The sequence below is a fragment of the Panthera leo genome, chromosome A3 (genome assembly GCF_018350215.1).
Source record: "Panthera leo isolate Ple1 chromosome A3, P.leo_Ple1_pat1.1, whole genome shotgun sequence".
Classification (NCBI taxonomy): domain Eukaryota; kingdom Metazoa; phylum Chordata; class Mammalia; order Carnivora; family Felidae; genus Panthera; species Panthera leo.
Window position 1 is genome coordinate 80,092,313 of NC_056681.1, and position 19,101 is coordinate 80,111,413.

General features: G+C 45.4%; 1 long non-coding RNA gene across 1 annotated transcript; it reads left to right on the forward strand.

Moving 5' to 3' along the window:
- Nucleotides 1–2,720: 2,720 nt before the first annotated feature.
- LOC122216103 lies at nt 2,721–14,458 on the forward strand. The gene is made up of 3 exons (XR_006200704.1): nt 2,721–2,792; nt 9,702–9,766; nt 13,527–14,458. It is a non-coding gene; the product is annotated as an uncharacterized LOC122216103 (long non-coding RNA).
- The last annotated feature ends 4,643 nt before the right edge of the window (nt 14,459–19,101 follow it).

The following is a 19,101-nucleotide window of genomic DNA, read 5'->3' on the forward strand; positions in this document are numbered from 1 at the left end:
GAGACAGAGCATGAACGGGGGAGGGGCAGAGAGAGAGGGAGGCACAGAATCGGAAGCAGGCTCCAGGCTCTGAGTTCCGAGCCATCAGCCCAGAGCCCGACGCGGGGCTCGAACTCGCGGACCGCGAGATCGTGACCTGAGCTGAAGTCGGATACTTAACCGACTGAGCCACCCAGGCGCCCCTATTCTGGTGTCTTCTACTTCTGTCTTTACCCCCAAACTACAGGAAATCATGAGGAACTAAAAATCAGAGCCCTGACAAGCCCTGCTGCTGACCGCTGAGTCTCCTCGTTCTGTCCCCCAAGGAACTTCCACCAGCTTCCAACACAGTGTTGCTTCCAACCAAACTCTGTCATAAGGGTCAGGGCTGGGGGCATGGTTCTTGGCCTTCTTAGAAACTCAAAGCTGACAACACTATTCAATGCAGAGATAAAATCTTCCAGTTAGGTCTTAGAGGTATCATGATAAATATTCTTACCCCGTGTGGGGTTGTATCTCAGAGATGAGCAACCTGGGACAGCCAAGCACTAGGACCATCATCCAAATGATTGATTCAGGTAAGATGGAGAACTCTACCATGTCTACACTGACCTTTCTAAGGGGCTGAAGTTAGGAGAGAATACAGAAGATTTTCTCAACTTTCGCTAAACATAGGAATTACCTGGGGAGCTTTAAAAGTCCCAAAGCCTGGGTCCCATGCCCAGAGATCCTGACTTAGTTTGGGGTGGGGACTAGGCATTTGGATGTTTACATGTTTCCCAGATGATTCTAAGGCATAGCCAGTGCTGAGGACCACCGTCCTCACCTGCATGGCCATCTGGTGGCTGCCTGAGGGGGCTGACCCTCAACTGTTTGGCTTCTGGTACCCACTCTGCCTTTGACATCTGTTGTGTTGGCCCTAGGAGAAGGGACAAAAGAGAAGACTGCTCTTGGTGTATTTCTGGCAAGATGGGATTTAGGAGCCATGGAGGTAAACAGTGAACTTTCTACTGTCCTTTCCTTCTGTCTCCAGCTGACCCAGAATGAAGTCCTGTCCTGGGATTCCTTAGATACCCCCGAGGAATACTTAGTGAGCTGAGAGTTCCTGAGGTTGGACATCATCCCCAGGTAGTAGGGGCACACAGCAGCAGGTTGTGTGGCATCTTGTTCCAGCCATGGTTCTGAGCCCTCCTAGGGAATGTTCATAACCTGGGCTTGCCCTTCTGCTTCTGGTCTGAGATGAAGTAGGGCAAGCATGTAGTGATTAGTCCCTAGTGGCTACTGCATAGGGCAGGACAAGTTGTAGAATACTTCCAACATTCATATAAATGAATGGGCTTAATGTATTCAAGTAAAACTTAAAAAAATTTTTTTAATGTTTATTTTTGAGAGAGAGAGAGAGAGAGAGAGAGTGAGAGTGGGGTGGGGGGAGAGAAAGGGAGATACAGAATCTGAAGCACGCTCCAGCTGCCAGCAGCTGAAGTCAGATGCTTAAGCAACTGAGCCACCCAGGCGCCTCTAAAGTAAAACTTTATTTACAAGAACAGGCAGCAACTGGATTTGTCCTAGGGCTACAGTTTGTGGACTCCTGCTCTAGGCCTAAGCAGGCAGGCCTTCTTTCAAAGAAGATGCACTTTTGTTTGTAGGCTGATATGTACCAACCTGGAAGCATACCAGCCCGTCCAGGGCTCTCCTCATAGCAGGAGCCCCAGACTCCTGTCCCCACCTTGCTGCTGTGCCAGGAGTGTCCATAACCCCCTTCAGGACAACATGTCTCTAGTAAGTTCTTGCTGTTCTAACCCCTTCCTGGTTTTCTTTGGAGAGTAAGGCAGGGAAGGGTTGCATAGAGCCCCCCTCCTTCCAAATGAGAAATTTTGTGTCCGCACTACTCAGGATCTGGTTCTGTAAGTGGGGCAGTCCTTCAGAGCTCCTGGTTAGCCAGAGTGCCAGAGGCACGTATTCTCTCACTTTTCCTGCTATGTCTGCTTAAACTTGGCTGTTCTAACTTCTGCAGAACTGAATAAAACTCCCAGTGTCTGTGAGGAGATCAGGCTGTAGCCAGCTTTCTTCAGGGTGCTCTGCTTCAGCACTATATAGGTGTCTGGGGATTCTGGAGTGCCTAGACCCGCTTCACTGCACGGTAGCGATGGGCTCTCACACAGCCTAGATGTTGGGCTGTGCCTATTCTCTCAAAGCTACTTGGTGCCAGGATTAGTAGTGCAGGTCTCTGAGAACTGAGGCCATGGTGAGAGGCTCCAGGGAAATATGACAGGGGCAGAGGTAAGGAAGACGCAAATGGTAGATGAAGTCAGCAAAGACTCACATGCTACCCTGCGTCAGGATGGTGGAAGGCCCATGAGGAGCCTCTTAGAGACCTTGCCATGTATTCCAGGTGTTACCATTGCCTTACTTGCTGATAAACCTTGGATTGGATAGTCTGCTTCCCTCATCACCTTCCCGGGTGTGAGTCAGGGTGGGAAATGAGTTCACAATCAGCCCCTGAGATCTCTGCCTCTCTGTTCTGGAGCAGAGGCTGTGAACACTGCACAGCCACACTCCACCCAGCAGGCATTTGATTGTTCTGTTGGGCAGCAGCCACTGGGAGGCAGCCAGTTTCTACTGTCAGGTTTTCACAGGAGGGTGTTAGAGACAACCCAGTGATGCCCAAAAGCAACATGACAAATACCGTGTGACTACTGTCCATTGCAAGGCCTCACAGGGCACTGCGGTCAACCAGAGAAGGGAGGAGTTTTGCGGAAGTAGGTGAAAAGTTTCTGGAGGTGGTGACACGTCAGCTGAGAGCCTTCTGAAAAGTAAGTAGCTTTGTCCCTAAAGCATAAGCCCATTGTCCGAATAAGGTTGTGTTTATAGTGCTCTTCTCTATGACTCGTTAGCTGGGTCTTCCACAGCCTGGTTCCCTCTTCATTCTTCCTACTCCCTACAACCTCACTCTGTCCTGACCCCAAAGTGGCAGCTAGAAACCATCTCAGACACAAGTGTCACCCACATGGGGCTGGGTAGCAGAAGGGCAGAGGGGCCTGCTAGGATGATGGATGAGGAAGCCCTGGGGGCTAGAGGACATCTGTCCCCCTTTCCCCTTCTACCTGATGGGGAAGATCTTTTGTTCATAGATGAAACCTTAATAGCCCCAAGGCTACAGCTAAACAAGGCATTGGATGGAGAAAGGGGTCTAACAGAAGTCCTGCTCACTACTGCTTTCTGGAACCCCAAATTGTAGAGTAAACCTATGTCAGATGGTTTGGTGAATTGTCGGCTGTCAGCTCCTTCAGAATGGCCCTCAAAGTCCTCTCTGTTCCTTCCAAGTATGGAGGATACAGCGTTAGGGTCTGCAGCTGCCCTTGAAGAGAACGCTAGAGAAATGGCTTAGAAATTGTACAGGTTAACCATGGGAGACAGCCTGGACTCCTCACCTAACCCCTGGGGAAGCAGATCTCTCCAAGAGGAGCCCCTGGAGAGAAGTGCTGAGGAAGTCGGGATTGGACATCAAACTGAACAGGACCAGCCCCTCTAGCTGGTGGTACCAAGTACCAGCCTGTCACCCGGCTCCACGGCCTGCTCTGTGGGGCTGCAGGTAACGCGCCAGCAGTCCTTTTGGGGACCACACCCTTGTCCCAACACAAGCCCAGGACACAAGGCACAAACCCCCAGTGCTTCCTTCCCCAGCTGAGTGGTGAAGAATTCAATCATTGATGCCTTCTCATTCACAGTCTTGCTTGTGAACAGCAGCATGTGGGAAGGACTGGCCACAGGGGACTGCCATCCTGTTGTGCATGATCGTGGAAGGGCTACTGAAGGTTGAAAACCTCACATCAGGTGGTTTGAAGTGCTGCTTTGCAGGAGGCATGCCTGAGAGGACTAGGTCCGAGGTTTTGCTTGCCTTCCCTTCCCTTCCTGAAAACTTACCTGTGCTGCATCCCGCACTGAGCCTAACCTCCTGACTTCTGTTAGTGGCCATAGCCCTTCACCTGTCTGACTCCTTTTTGTCCCTCTAGGTCTCAGCTCAGATGCCACCAACAGTTAATGTCACATCACCCTGTTGAATTCTTTCAGAGCACTCATTGCTATCAGCAGTTTTCTTGTTTACTGTGTGTCTCACTGGAATGTGAGTGTCACGAGGACAGGTCACCTGATGTGTTCACTAGTGTATCTATTGCTAGGGCCCAGAACATTCTTGGCTCATAGCTTGTAACAGTTGGATGAATGTTCCCTCTCCTTGGAGTATCTTCTTAGGAACTTCAGGAAATACAATGATAAATCCAACTGAGTAAGAGCTTATGATGAGACTTTGTGGAATCCTGGTGGAGAAGGTCTTTGAGTGAGGGGAAAAGTCTTTTAAAAATGCTCTAGAGGCATTTTCTCAGTTCTGGATGCTTTGTGTATTTCCATCAGGGAGATCCAATTAGTTTATGAGTATCAGTTATTCCCTCCCAAATATCTTCCTGGAAAATAGGTACAGGTTTTTGGGTTTTTTTTTTTCCATCTTTTGACAACTCCCTACCCCATCCTGCCAAAATATTAGGTTTTAGAATCCTATCACATTGAACTTCAACTTCTTTCCCTCAAATCCCATGGTTTGAAATTGGGGCATTTCAGGGGTCAGAGGGGAGCCCAGGAAGCTGATTGTACTCCATGTAAGTGCTGAATACTCTAGGCTCCCCAAGTGTGGGGGGATAGAGGAGGGTCTCTCCCCTGAAGTGACTACGTAATTCATGGAAAGGAAGGCAAACCCCACACAGTCCTGTGACTTGGGCATTCTGGGGACTCTGCAGAGCAGAGAGCAAAATTATAGCAATTTAGTAACTTAAAAAATTTTTTTAAATGTTTCTTTATTTTTGAAAGACAGAGTGCAAGTGGGGGAGGGCCAGAGAGATCAGGAGACACAGAATCCAAAGCAGGCTTCAGGGTCTGAGCTGTAAGCACAGAGCTCAATGCGGGGCTAGAACTCACAAACAATGAGATCATGACCTGAGCTGAAGTCAGACGCTCAACTGACGTAGCCACCCAGGCACCCCACATTTGGTAACTTTTTAAATAAGTTGGCACTATTTGTTTCCCATCATGCCCTGTATGAGAACAGTGACTGCACATCTGTGGCTAGAGGTGTTTCTGCTGGGAGGCTGTTTATGGAATTTCTCATTTTCCCGGTCGGCTCTCCTTGCCATGAACTAGTTTCACCCAGTAGAGGGCTATTTCTAGAGACAGCTTTAACTTAATGGCAGGGCCAGATAGAATTTTAGTTTGTTCTTGACAATATCTTTCTCCCTTTCTTCTTCAACTACCCTTCCCTGCTCTGGGCTCATGGGTCAGGTGGCCCCTTCATCTCTCAGGCTGGAGGGCAGTGACTCACAGAGGGTGGTAATAGCCTATGTTGTTGCTACAGCTGCTGGAATGAGCTGTTGTCTAAGACCTTAGGATGAGGTTTTCCTTCTGGTTTATCAGTTAACACTTGGTCTTCTATAATCCTAAGCATTTTCACTTCCAAGAAAGTTATTAAGACCAATGAGAAAAAAAGAAGGAAAAGTATTTGGTGGTGTCAGCTCTTCTGAGATACTAGGTGGTATAAGAAAGATCTAGGAAATGTTGGGGGGAGACTCCATTCCTTTTAATAATTTAATAATGGAGTTGTATCAGTCAGAACACACTAAGTTATACTGCGGTAACAAATACCACCACCATCTCATCTCAGTGGCTTAAAAATAAAGGAAGATATATTTCTCACTGAGGCTATAGTCTGTCATATTGGGCAGGTGAGGTGACCTCTGCTTATCGTAGGCCCTCAGGTACCCAGCCTGATGGCTGTTGGTTGCCTCACTAAAGAGGAAGAGTTCTGGGGAGGGGGGGGGTCTGCCTTGCATAGACCATTAAGTGCTGTGGTCCAGAAGTGATGCTCGAGCATGCCCAAACACAAGAGGGGTAGGAGTACAATCTTATAGAGTCTGAAGGTGGGAAGAGTTGGAAACAGATCAGCCTCAAAGTTAGCAACAGGATTTGACTGAATTGGACTTCAGAACAGTTCAAACCTTTGAGACACTGACTTGTGATTGTTTCAATCATTTATTGGGCTTGAGGGCCATAACAGTTTGGTTTCATGGCCATGTTCTGCTTTGGCCTAGAGAGCTATTGCTGTGTTTATTTTCTCAAAAGCCTCTTTTTGGTCAGTTAGTATCAAGAGGCAACATTAGAGGGTGGAAGGTAATTGGGATTAGGAGTTGAGATATGGTATCACAGGCATGGCTATTTTAGCACTGTTTGGAGAACACAAACTTAGGTCATATTAATAGAAGTAGAAGATGTGGATCAAGGGAGGTGATAATCCTCCTTTATTTTGCTGTACTTATACCCTGCCTGAATGTCATACTTTGAAAGTAACTTTGACAAGCTTGTCAAGCTGTAACCCAGGAAGTGTTATCAAGGGGAGAGGAGAGTCTTGAAAATTATTGAAAGGGATAACTTGGCAGCTGTTGTATTTGAAAAGCTGTTGGAAGTTTTGTTTGTTTGTTTGTTTGTTTGTTTGTTTTTTACTGTTGAAAAAGTTACCTCCCTATTCTGAAATGGATTAGACTGCACTGTGAGCAGCATTCTCATTGCTATAAGTGACCAAAGAAAGCAGAGAAAGGAGTTTGACCTTCCAGACAAGGGAAGAAGGGTGGTTGTAGTAGGCAGGTTCTTGGGTCTCTTCCAATCTGTCATGATTGTTTCTCTGACTCAGTTTTTCTCAGAAATAAAAAATAAGTCTTAATCATGGGAGAAAGAGTGAATTCCAAGTGAGACTCCACTATATAAAATGTTCATACTGTTCTGCTGCTAATCCCTCAAGAATCTTGACATTGGGTGATAGGCTTTCCATTTTATATGTAAAGTAACCGAGGCTGAGAAGAAAGTCAAGCACACGTATAATCTCACAAGGTGCTTTGGCTTAAGTGCAGCATCTGGAACCAGACAGCTTGGGTTTACATTCTGGCTCTGGAGCCTGCTAGCTGTGCAACCTTGGGTAAGTCATTTAACCTCTCTGTTTTATACTCTGTAAAATGGAAATGATAGCACCTCATAGGGTTGTGAGGATTAACTGATTTAATTATACAGAGCATATTGAATGTTTAGTACCCTGGCACAGAATATGAGTTGTTTATGTTTCATCTGTTATTTAAACCATTATCAATGTCTACACTAAGTTTGAAACACTATAGGAATTTGATTCATATAAATAGGAAGGCAAAACTAATTTCTCTTTTACTTTCTCTCGTGACTCATGAAGATATAATAATACTTTTCTCACTTTCTGGAAATGGCTCTGTTCTAGCATTTCAACATAATCCGAGAGGTGAGGTTTCATAATTGAAGAGTATTAGATATATTCTAAACCCACGAATCACGTTTACAGACCTGAATCCTCCAAAGCCATCTTGTAAGCCAATAGCAGGAGAGAGGCTGTATGTTTGGGAATATTCACAAAGAATTGTTTTCACTAGTCCCATCAGGAAATTGATCAGAAATCAGCCCTTCTGATCCAGATTTCAAGCTATGTGCCACCCCCCCTCAACTTTCCAAATACTCAAACTCAATACTTTTTTAGTGTATTGTGTCTAAGTTTTTGTATTTATCAGGTTTAAGCTGAATAGCAGCATGATCCTGGGGCCATTGTCTCAGAATCCATTCCCAAGTCTAGTGTAAACGCAAACATAAATGCAACAAGAGCATGCTTCTGGTCAGGTGGTGGGGTGCAGGGTGGTGGGGGGCGGGGGGTAAAAGTCCCAATGAGGCTCATGAGACTAAAGCATTATTGGTATGCTTTGTTGATAGGGGTTTCTTGTTTCCTCTCTCTGGCAGACGTCTTAGTCAAAGTGATGGTTAAGTCAGAGCTCCTCAAAGAGTCTTTGAGTGGGGACCCTTTCAAAGTGTTAAAATCTGTGGTGAGAGAAATTAAGCAGGAGGGGAGATGAGGCCTGGACTAAGTACCTGTGTGCCCACAGACCCTTCCTGTTCTAGTGACAAGGTCAGCAGTCTCTGGTGGGGATCCCCACCCCTGCACATTCTCATTTTCTCTTTCTCCCTCTCCCCACTCCATCCTCCTTTCCCCGGCCCACTGCCTTCCTCTCCCTCCACCAGGTGGGAAGCTGTCCTCCATACCCTGACTGCTTTCTGCCTGGGATCAGGGAACACATGAAAGAGGGATGTCAGACTGGGGTTTAGGTGATTATGCTCTAGTTCCAGCTGCATCCCTAATAGAGTTTTGGACAAAGTCCCCATTCCAAATCTGTTTTCTTAGCTCTATAATGTCCACATGTGAGTTTAACAAAGTTTCCAGTTCTAAAAGTTTCTAACTTACTAAGACCTAAATTGACTGGGATACTACTACTATATCTGTGTTATTGCCGGATCTCTCAACTGGTTGCTGAGCTGTTTGGGGGAAGGACCATAGCTACTGAGATCGTACAAAGGAGTACCCATCTCACACTCTTTGTCTCCTAAGGCTGGATACAGCCTTAGGCTGTTAATAGACCTTAGTAATTGTGGTAACTCTGCTTTGTTCACCTTCAGTTGATAATATGATTCTTCCTCTAACTAATTTTCTTCCTGTAAAAAGATCTGGCATAATTTCTGTGCCCCAGTTTCCTCTTCTATAAAATGAGAATAATAGTACTTACTTCATAAGATTGTTATGAAGATTAAATGAGTTAATATGAAGAGTTTAAAACAGTGCCTGGCATGTAATACAATCTAGCAAGTGTTAGTGGTTATGAGACATTGCTCAGAGGGCTATAAATGATCATGCCCCTTCTGGAAGACAGGGTAACAGATATATCAAGAGAACAAATGGTTCTCAGGCCCATATATCCCACTTCTGGAAATCCCAGAAAGATGGAACTTGGAAAACTCATACATCATTATATTTATCACAAGATTATCACAATGAAAGTTAGAAATATGAGTGATGAGCAAGATCAAATAAATTATGGTACCCTCTACTTGACTCCTTTACAGTCACTAAAAGACTATAACAATACAAATCTCTGAAAATCTGCAAACCTGTGTGCATACAACGTAACTCCATACGAGAAATGAAGTGCACACACTGAAGTGTGAAATGTGTAGTATTGTGGGTTTTCCCTTTTCTTTCATAACTAAAAAGGAGGAGATCCGTAGCAGATGCAAAAGATAGTCAAAAAATGGGAGCACAAGATAATAAGTTTCTTTCCTTATCTCAGGAAGACTTGACTTTATTTATTTATTTATTTTTAATGTTTTAATGTTTATTTATTTTTGAAAGGGGGGGGGTGGGTAGTGAGAGAAGGAGACACAGAATACGAAGCAGGCTCCAAACTGTCAGCACAGAGCCCGACGCAGGGCTCAAACTCATGAACTATGAGGTCATGACCTGAGCCAAAGTCAGACGCTTAACCAACTGAGCCACCCAGGCGCCCTGGAAGACTTGACTTTAATGATAATTATCACTTAGCGGTTCTTTTCTCAGATTAGTTGCCTTTAACTCCTGTTCTTAAAGTTTACTCAGAAAAAAGACACTCCATTAGAAATAAGCCACAGCTATCTACCTAGGGCTGCTGTGCACCAGATTTTTTGGGTACAACACTCCCTTGTGTTCTGGGGCTGAAGGCAGCCTCCGCAATCAGTTGGTAGGAATGTGTTGAGTTTTGACCAGCTGTAATAAGGTGGTCTCATACAATCTCTGCTTTTGTTTACAGATCTTTGGAGAAAAGGACTACTATTCATCCCCAAATGAGACGGGCAGGCTGACTGGAATGGAAAAGTATGTTCAGGAGGTTTGGTTGTTTACTTGAGATGTGTTGATATGTAGTTATTCCATCTGGGGTGGGGGCGGGGGAGCCTAATTAATTTACATATAGTCCAAGTACCCGAAATGGGGGAAATTCTATCAAGTGTTAAAACTAGAGTGCTAGATAAGACTTTGACACAACTTTCCCTTGCCTTGTTGTAAATGGGAGAACAACCTGGTAAAATACAGTAAGCTAGAGCCATTAACATCCCAGGGAATGTAATTAAAAACCACCTCTTCAGGCTAAATTTTCATGGGAGAGAGAGATGTTTATACAGACAAGAACAAATACTTGTTACCTGATGGAAAGGACTAGAGTTTGGATAACAAACTAAGTTAATGAATTCAACAGTCTACGATATAGTTTTATAATTTTATGGTCTAATCTTAGTCTCTTCAAAAACTAACATTTCTCTACCGAGAGGTATCTAGATTGTGTTTTCTATTCTTCCCTTCTATTTTTTTTTAAGTTTATTTATTTATTTTGAGAGCGGTGGGCAGAGAGGGAGAGGGGGAGAGAATCCCAAGATGGCTCTGCACTGCCCCCAATGTGGGGCTTGAACTCATGAACTGTGAGATCATGACCTGAGCTGAAACCAAGAGTTAGATGCTTAGTCAGTTGAGCCATCCAGGGGCCCCTTTATTCTTGTCTTCTAAAACATTCCTAGAAAAGATGCCATGAATATCACATATATTTTCTGGTAATGCTTAATTAAGATCTCAAGCAGTGAGTGTGCCTGATTCTCTGTCTTATCAGCTAAGGACCCTCATCGAGGATGCACTAAGAACCCATGAGGTGGAGAAAAGATTCCCCTTTCTTGAAGCTGTTGATGGGTCTCTTGGCTGCTGGTGGCAGTCAGTATTTACTATGCTTGGAAGATTAGGCAAGATTCAGCCTGGATTGAGTAAATAGGAAAAGTCCCCCAGTGCTAGTCCATGTCATTTCCCATGGAGAGCTGCCCCTTCTCAGTCATCATCATGGGAGAGTTATGCTTGCCTTCCAGCCTAAGGAAGGGTTGGCTGTATTAGTTCATCTAACTATGTCATATTTTATTTCACTCCTACTATGGATCAGGCATTGTCCTGGGTACTTGGAGTTCAACAGTGAACCTAAAAGACTAATTCCTTCCCAATGGAGTTTACAGTCTAGCTAGGAGACAAGCAAGAAAATTGCAGAGTATATTAGTTGATAAGTTGATCTGTTCTATTGAGAAATGTTCTTTAAAGGTGGTGAGGGAAAACCTTGTTGAGAAGGCATGTGGGAGAGAGCTGTGCAGCTAGCCAGCAGGGTGAAGAGGCCTCCAGATAGATGATGCTGAGGCCCTGAGGCAGGGTTGTGGCTTAGACCAACAAGAGTGGGAAAAAGGCAGAAGATGAGTCTTTGGAATAGTCTGGAGGATAGTGCAGCAGAAGGGACCAGATAGTGAGACTAACCAGAGTAGTCTATTCTTCTATTTTTAGATGCAAATGAGTGTGAAATTGGCCTGGAGCTCTGTGATGATGGAGCAGAATGTGTGAACAGATCTGGCTCTTACTAATGTCACTTCCAAAAGGAGTATGAAGACCATACCCCATGCAGCCTGGCACGCTGTGTGTGCACACTCCTCACAAAGGCACTGGTTGCCCAGATGCCCTCTTGTGTGTATGCTTATAAGCTGCCGGGATCACTTGTGAGACCTGTAGCATCCTCAGGTCAGGGTTGAGCTCTCATTCTGATGCCTCTGGCCACAAACACCAAAGCAAACATTCTCTGAAGGATACAAAGTCCAGAAACTGTTCTAGAGCTTGGAACGTGGTATAAAAGCACTTACTGGGAGGATCTTCATTGTGCTGATTTTTCTTTTGCAAGCTTTAGCTTTGGAATACTTCCATAAGGATTCCATTCCTGACTCCGATCAAAGGAGTGGGGTGTAGAATTTAACTTGAACATCTGGTTGTTTCACCAGAGCTCCATCTGTCATGCCCTGGGGAGAGGGCCTATTTGTTGGGGGCGGCAGAGGGGGTGTGTCTTGCCTCAAGACTCAGCCTTTTAGACATTTTCTTACCAAAGATGAAATTGGGCAGGAACTTGCACAGGATTGAGTGAGCTTCTTCTGAACAGTGTGGCATAAAGCAATTGGTAATGAACTAGTGGATGCCCTTAGCCTTTTTAAGGAGTTATTGCTGGTGATGGTAATTCGTTTGGGACCTCTGAAATAATATAAACTTCCTGGTGCTGCCACAGGCAGGTTAATAGGCACGATTTCTATTTCTCAACTTGCTAACTTGCTGTGGGACCTTGGTCTTTGGTTCTCAAATATCCCTGTGAAACAAAGGATTCAACTAGACATCAAAGGTTTTGTCTAGCTCTTTGCATATTAGATGTTGACATTTCAACAAAGATGCCATTAGACCCCAAGGGCAGGTGGGTGAACTTGCAATGCTATTTGCGTAGTTCTTTGGGTTTTTTTTTTGTGTGTGTGTTTCTTAGTTGTCATATTTCAAAGGAAGATTGAATATGTCACAAAATACAGACTCAGTATGAATTTCTTATGGCTAGGAATCTACTTGTGACTGACAATTTGTAGTTTTTTCATGTTTTTTCTCTTCCTGCACCCTCCAAGTATCCAGATAAGGCAATGTTTTTATTTACTCTGCTATTACAGAATAGCCTGGGTGATGTATAAACAACAGAAATTGTTCTGAAAGCTAGAAGGCCAAGATCAAGGCTCTAGCAGATTCAGTGTCTGATGAGAACCTGCTTCATAGTTCTTAGATAGCCATATTCTTGCTGTGTCTTCACACAGAGGAAATGGGCGAGGATGTCTCTTGGGCCTCTTTTATAAGGATACTAATCCCATGTACAAAGGCTCAACCCTCATGATCTAATCACCTCCCAATTCCACCTCCTAATACCATCACCTTGGGGGTTGGGATTTTGGTGTATTAATCTGGAAAGGATATAAGCATTCAGTCCACTGTAGGCAGTGACAAGAGTTAAGTTGAAATAAGTTCTGTGAGGCAGCCATCTTGAAGTTTCGGAAATCTGACATCTGGATTTTGCTCTAACGATAGTTTCTAGATGGTATGCAAACTAGTTCTAGTTCTTTGGATCTATAGTAAGTTACATGATGATAGAATACATTTTGAAATACAGCTGGCTCTTGTTCTTCTCTGGTCTCTTTAATGATTTCTGTCTTTTTAAAAATAGACAAAATTAGGGGTGACTAGGTGATTCAGTTGGTTAAGTGTCCAACTCTTGATTTCAGCTCAGGTCTTGATCTCAGGGTCATGAGTTCAAGCCCTGTTTGGGCTCCACACTGGGCATGGAGCCTACTTAGAGAAAATAGACAAAATAAATTTCTGATATGCCTAACATGGAAGACTTTTAGTCATTAGCTCTTAGGCAATTTAGATTCCATATCACAAGAGGATGTGGGACATTTTTCAAAGTTAACTCTGCGTATGAATAGGGTTCTTGAGGGAGCTATGTAGCAAAAGTTGGTGAAAGGTCCTTACATTACCTGATTCATTTTGTTCCAAGTCTAGCTTTGGCTTTGATAAAATATTAACAGTTCATTTGTTTATTCTCTCAAAAAGTAACTACCTACTAATGTATCAGGCAATATGCTAGGGACAGGGGATAAAAGTATAAATCTCTGAAGGCACTTCTGAGAGCCCATTAGGTAATAGAATATAAGCCTATCATTTAGTTCTCTTTAAAAAAAAAAAAAAATGTTTCTTTGTATTTCAGGAGTTGACCTGGACCTGCTGGTTGGAGTTGCTGGTTCCCTTCAGTCGCGCTCATGTTGACTATTGGCCTCATGTGGCTTGTGACTAGAACCTACATCAAGAAGGAAAATTCTCTGGGTCAGAATGTGGCACCACAGGAGTGCCTGCCTATAGCACCTGCCTTTGACCTGATGGACCTCTGCAAACACCTTCCCTTCAACCCCTACCAGCCTAAGCCCCATGCCAAGGTTCCACATGGTGCTCAAGGCAAGAATGTTCCTCAGAACAGGGAACTGCAGCTGTGGGTAGAGCAATCAGAGAGGTTCTGAGGGTGGCTGCTGCCTCTAGAAAGGGTGGGAGTAGAAGACCTTGTCCTTTGGAGGTACAAACTTCACTGTGCCATCAAATCACACACTCATGAACTTAGGAAGAAGTACCTTGATTCTGATTCTGTCATTTCTGTTCTCTGATTCCAACTGTGTTGTGGTTCCTGACTCTCCCTGGGCAGAAGGCCTATTTGCTGGGGGCAGAGGAGGGGGTGTGTCTTGCCTCAAGACTCAGCCTATAATTCCAGCAATGGACTGAGGTAGTCTTCCGGTGACCCAGATACTTCAGGTGATGAGTGTGGTCCACAGGAAGTGTCCAGGGCAGCAGGAAGCACATGGTACCAACCTCCAAAGTTGAATGAGTTTATCAGTGGACAGATTAGAGAACTGTTAATATAGTTTCGAAAACTCAACCTCAGGACTTTTCTCCCTTTGTATGGGAAAAGAAACTCCCCTAAAAGTAGTGGGTGAGAACTCATGATTCTTTTTCCTTCATACTTGGTTGCATTTTATTGGATTATAAAATTGTATTTATGGAGAGATTCTGTCTTCTGTTCTTCACCTATTTTGGCTACTACATGTGCCAGGTTGGTATTAGAGCCCTACAGTTTGACCCTAAATAAAAAAAGGGAACCTTTTATATATTAAAAGAAATACAACTCTGTGGATCATCTTTTTTAAATCTACCACTAAGGTTTGGCTCTTTGTCGTGTGTGTGTGTGTGTGTGTGTGTGTGTGTGTGTGTTAGAGAGACAGGGAGAGAGAGCGGAGGAGAGGCAGACAGAAAGGGGAGGAATCCTAAGCAGGCTCCATGCTCAGCTCGCAGCTCTCAGCACAGAACCCAAGATGGGGCTCAATCCCACAACTTTGAGATCATGAACTGAAATTAAGAGTTGGATGCTGAACCAATTGAGTTACCCAGGCACCCCAGGCTCTTTGTCTTTTAAAAATGAGGTGATCACGACTTTTTAATGTTTTTTTTATTATTTTGAGATGGAAGAGGGAGAGAGAGAGAATCCCAAGCAGGTTCCACACTCAGCGTGGAGGAGCCTGATGTGCTCAATCCCACAACCATGAGATCATGACCTGAACCAAAATGAAGAGTTGGATGCTTAACTAACTGAGCCACCCAGGCTCCCCAAACACCATTTGTTTTAAAGTTTCCTAGACCTAAGTCCAGTGCAGGAGTTCCCCCATATACAACACCAAGCAATTCTCAGACACCAGGAGGGCATCCGAGAGTCCAGCGGAATTCTGACACTACCTATCTGGAGATGCCATCAGATTCCACAGGTTAAGCGTTCAGTCCTACAGACTGCCCCTCACCCCTCACTTCAGATACCAATCACCAGGCTGTGACCTGTGCTTCTGACCAACCGGCTACAGAGTGGAGGTTCCAATGACCTCCTTCTTAGGTTGGATTAATTTGCTAGAGCTGCTCACAGAACTCAGGGAAACACTTATTTACGTTTGCCAGTTTATTAAAGGATATGATAAAGAATACAAATCACCAGTCAGATGAAGAGTTACATACAGCCAGGCCCCTAACCAAGGAGCTTCTGACCTCATGGGGCTTGAGGCCTGTCTTTGTGTCACATGGAAGCATTCTGGCTCCCTAAGTGTGGAAGCTCTCCAAAAAGGACCAAAAGCTGTCCCCTTGGGTTTTATAGAGGCTCCATCACTAGTCATGATTGACTAAGTCATTGGACTGTGGCTGATTCAACCTCCAGACACTTTCCCCTCCCAGGGGTATGAGAGGTGGAACTGAGATTACTATCTCCCTAATCACATGGCTGGTCCTCCTGGCAACCAACCCCTGACCTCGGTGGGACCCAAAAGTCACTTCCTTAATAACAAGACACCCATTTTACCTTGGTATCCCTGAAGCATTTTCAGGAACTGTGGATGAAGACCAAATATACCTTGACAGATGTATTTTGGTCACCTTATACTTCTAAGCTATTTTATGGTACATTCCTTAGATCTTTGTCTACACTTGACATGTTGTGGGGGAGACATTGGAGAGAATGCAAGAAGTCTTAGATACGGTTCCTGCTCCCACTATGGTTGCTTTTATTACACTGAGCTAAATGGGCAAGGGAATGAACACACATTAAGGAATAGGTCCTTGCAGGTGCCTGTGTCCTATAAAGGTAACAGTGGGAGAAATCTGTAAAGTTGACTGAGAAGAAAAACTTAGAGGCAGGCTAAGTTCTGAGTCTGTAGAAGCAGAACCACTCTATCTGCAGTGCCAGGTATGGGCCTGGTCTGTAGGAGGAGCTCCTTACTTGAAGTAAAGCTGCAGAATAAGGGGTGCTTTGAAACTGACCTCATGCTCTTGGGGAAATACAAGGCTCAATAGGATTGGCATCTCTGCCCTGGTCTTGGCCCTAGCCTCCTCATCCTAACCTCTCCCAAGAGTGGCCTTGTCAGCTGTATGGAGCCCAGGAAGAGTTGGGTGGGATGAGGTGCAAGGACCTTCTGAGAAGAAGGAGTGGGATGAATGGGGGTCTCAGCTGCTCCAGCTGGACTGAACTGGCTGTGGGGGGTGGGCTGGAGCAGGTTCCATGCCTGCCTTGTGGAGAGTTGAGGCCTGGAAGCGGGGTACTGCTGCACGCACGTGGCTACATAAGTCAGGTACTGGCTTCCACATGGGACCCCAGCTGAGATGGGAGATGAGTGTGTGGCTTTGTTCTCATTCTGCTCCAGAGTGTAAAGGAGGGCACCAGTACACCGGGGCACCTGCTCGTGGAGCAGGACACAGCTCACCAGGATGACTTGAAGAAGTGCTGGAGGCTGTCACCTGGCCTTCCATCATACTCGAGATTTTTGAAATCTTTTTTTTTGTGAACCCCTTTTATTTCTTGGCTTTAAATGTTTATATATTTTTGAGGAGGGAGGAGGGGCAGAGAGAGGGGGAGACAGAGGATCCAAAGCAGGCTCTGTGCTGACGGCAGAGATCCCGAGGTGGGGCTCAAACTCACAAAGCGTGAGATCCTGAGCTTAACCAGCTGAGCTACCCAGGCACCCCTTTATAAGCCCCTTTTAGAATGCAAATACTCCTAAGATATTTGAGCCCTCATCAGCTATGTGCTTGGGCTGCACCTTCTTTTTAAATAAGTTTTACTGAGGCATAATTTACACACCCTAAAATCCACCTATTTTTAGCTGAGCTGTGCAGCCGCAATCCAGTTTTACAACACCGTCATCACCCCAGAAAGATCCCTTCTGCATATTTGTACCCATTCTGTCTTTCCAACTTCAGTCTCAGCAACCACTAATCTTGAGATCTCATATAAATGGAATCATATAATATGCGGTCTTTTGTGTCTGCTTTCACTTAGTATAATGTTTTTGAGGTTCACCCATATTGTATCATGTCAGTAATCTGCCTTTTTATTGCTGAATGGTATTTCATTGTGTTTATCACATTTTCGTTCACTGCTGCTGAACACTTGAGTTATTTTTTTGGCTACTATGAATAATGCAGCTGTGAACATTTGTGTACCTGTCTTTGGACATAGATGTTCACTTATCTTGGATAGATTCCTGGTAGTGAAATTGCTAGGTCACATAATTTTTGTTTAACTTTAAAAGAAATTGCCAAACTATTTTCCAAAGTGGTTGAACCATTTCACCATCCAACCAGAGATGTATGAGGATTCCAGTTTTTCCACATACTTACCAAAGCTTGTTATTGTCTATCTCTTCTATTATAGCCATTCTAGTGGGTGTGAAGTGATATCTCATTGTGGTTTTAATGATGCCTGCCCTCCCTAATGCTATTGATAGAGCATCTTTCATGTGCTTACTGGTCATTCACTATTTCTGTGTTGAAATGTCTCTTTGGCTGTTGCTTCTTAAAATCCCAAGGGACGAAGATTATAAACTTCCCTGGTTGGGGGTTGGTGGTGGTGGGTGGAGTAGGGATCTTGTTTTTTAACTGCTTTATCTCAAGGGCCTAACACAAGAGTTGAGAGTAGGAGGTCATATATTAGTTTCTGATGGCTGCTGTAACCAATTACTACAAACCTGATGGTTTAAAACAACACACGTTTATTCTCTCGCAGTTCTGGAAATCAGAAATCTGAAATCAGTTTCACTGGGTCAAAATCAAGGTATCAACAGAGCCTCCAGGGGAGAATCCATTTTCTTGCCTTTCCAGTTTTTAGAGCTGCATTCTTTGGCCTCTGGCCCCTTACCCATCTTCAAAGTAAGCAGGGTAGCCTCTTAAATCTCCTCCTTCCACCCCCCCCCCCCCCTTTGTAATACCGTTTTCTTTCTCTTCTGTAGTAAAATCTCCCTCTCCTTTCCTCTTGTAAGGACGCTTGTGATTACATTTAAGACTCACCTGAATAATCCGGGATTACCTCCCCATCTCAACCCCCTTAATTTAATCACACTTGCAAAATCCCTCTTGCCATTTAAAGTAACATTCACAGGTTCCAAGGATTAGGACCTGGATATCTTCAGGGGCCGGGATTCAGCGACTACAGCCAGTAACCATCACGGCCTCATGGTTCATGCCTTGGAGTTGGTGGCTGCTGAGGAAGACCTGAGCAGGCCAGCCTTTAGAAGCACAGGTAGGCCCTGGAGGGATATTAGAGCTGTTTCTACGACAGACTTCCTTTTTTCTTCTTGCTCATCTCCTCCTAGAACTTTTGAAGAGTTGACAGCATTTAAGAGCTAGAGGGGCTGAGGCAGCCAGCACTGTTACCGGCTGGCGCTGGAGACAGAATGAGAACTCAGGGCTTCCGATGCCCAGGTCCTTCCCATCCCTGCCTCTTCCCCACCTCCCCTCCAGGCGGGGTCGCGGGGCTGCGGCCGCTCCGAGAGCTCAGCCCCTCCCAGGTCACGGTCAAGGTTAGGGCGGCAGCCCCCGCTGCGTCCTCGCATGCGGCCAGCAGGGGTCAGCATCCCCCGCGCAAACTTCGCGGCGCTGCCGCCGCCGGAAGGTGGGGCTCCCCGCTCCCCGGCGTTTCTTCCAGCCACCTTTAGTTCGCGTTGCTGCGTCACCGCCTGGGCCGCACAGCCATGTGTGTCTTTTCTGCTTCTCACCCTAGCACGCCTGTCGCTGGCCCGCCTGGCTTCTAACCCGAGAGAAGGCGGAGAACGGCCTTCGGGTGTGGCAGCCACGAGCGCCGGCCGGAGGGCTGGGACGGGAAGGGGCTCCCTCCTCACCTGGGCCTGGAGGAGGAGCGCCCCTGCCTGAAGGCTGGGGGAGGGAGGGTGTGGGGCCTGGGTGTGGTAGGGCCCGAGGAACAAAGGCAG